The sequence below is a fragment of the Notothenia coriiceps genome, unplaced genomic scaffold (assembly GCF_000735185.1).
Source record: "Notothenia coriiceps isolate Sejong01 unplaced genomic scaffold, NC01 NC01_scaffold00006883, whole genome shotgun sequence".
Lineage (NCBI taxonomy): Eukaryota > Metazoa > Chordata > Actinopteri > Perciformes > Nototheniidae > Notothenia > Notothenia coriiceps.
Genome location: NW_011339584.1, coordinates 1,443 through 2,566, shown reverse-complemented (window position 1 = coordinate 2,566; position 1,124 = coordinate 1,443). Strand labels below are relative to the sequence as shown.

General features: G+C 41.5%; 1 long non-coding RNA gene across 1 annotated transcript; it reads right to left on the bottom strand.

The window, feature by feature from the left end:
- Nucleotides 1-163: 163 nt before the first annotated feature.
- LOC104943816 (uncharacterized) lies at nt 164-898 on the bottom strand. The gene is made up of 2 exons (XR_798160.1): nt 764-898; nt 164-297 (listed from the first exon to the last, which is right to left on the bottom strand). It is a non-coding gene; the product is annotated as an uncharacterized lncRNA (long non-coding RNA).
- Between the last annotated feature and the right edge of the window lie 226 nt (nt 899-1,124).

Here is a 1,124-nt window from a genome sequence, read left to right as displayed (position 1 = left end):
GGAGTACGAATGTACGGCTTCCCCACTGACAGAGCGCAGGAAAAAATGGCTGGCTCAAGTCAGCAGGAGCAATTTCACGACCAACAGCAACAAAATATGTGAGGTTATTATATACAAACACTGCATTTGCACTTTTTCACAAAACGAAAACCACACCATTGGGAAAGCTTAATGTTTTGTTTAATACAAAAAAATAGGGAAAGGCTTGAAAAACACTGAGAGTTGAGACTCAGGGTGCAGGGTGAGGGTCTCAATGCAGGTATTCAGGCTCCATTGAATCCCCCTCTGGTTCTTGTGCTGAAAGAGGGAGTAACAGACAGGAGAAAGGGTTATACACACCTATATAGCACACCTATTGGATGGGAAATTGCCTTGGGGAGATAAGGTGTGGTCTTTGTTCCCAACTGAAGTTATGGAACTTTATTATTTGTGAGTTTAACAAAGTATGACAAATGGCATCAGTAACAGATGTGAAATGAATTTCTATAAAGTTGTCTCACATTCTTGGTCATATTTTATATACAGTATGTAATGAGTATAACATGTCCAGTAAGTATAAAGTGTTTCCTAATACTGTGTATTCAACCACTATGGTATAGTGTATGGTACTATGGTATGGTATCCTAGTTTAATCTGTTATCTGTAAACGTTCCCTAAATCTACTAATTTAGGGATAATCCACTGACATCCTTTAATACACATGTTAATTTGAATCAGATGTACTGATAATATCCGCAATATAAATCTTTAAACTTCTTCTTACCTTTAAAAGTCCGTCACGAACGGGCTATTAAGCTGCAACTCTACAGCTCTGTTAGCATTGGCGCTAACCTCCGGGGAACGATTGAGAGGCTCCACGATCCGCCATTGCTGTAAAAAAGTGGTCCATTGGAGTGAACGGAGATGACGTAACTCTCAGTCTATATGGCGCTGCACCCGCCTATCTCAGCTGCGGATTTGCGGCTGCTCAGGGCTTCACAGGCGCTATCTGTGGACACAGCCGGCGGACTTTTCCGGAAATTGTGGATGGATGTCCAACTGCATCTTGCCAGACGAGGCAGAGAGGGAAATCGATATTTGAATCAAAGCTCTTTTATTTTGAAACTTGATGATCACGGATGCGA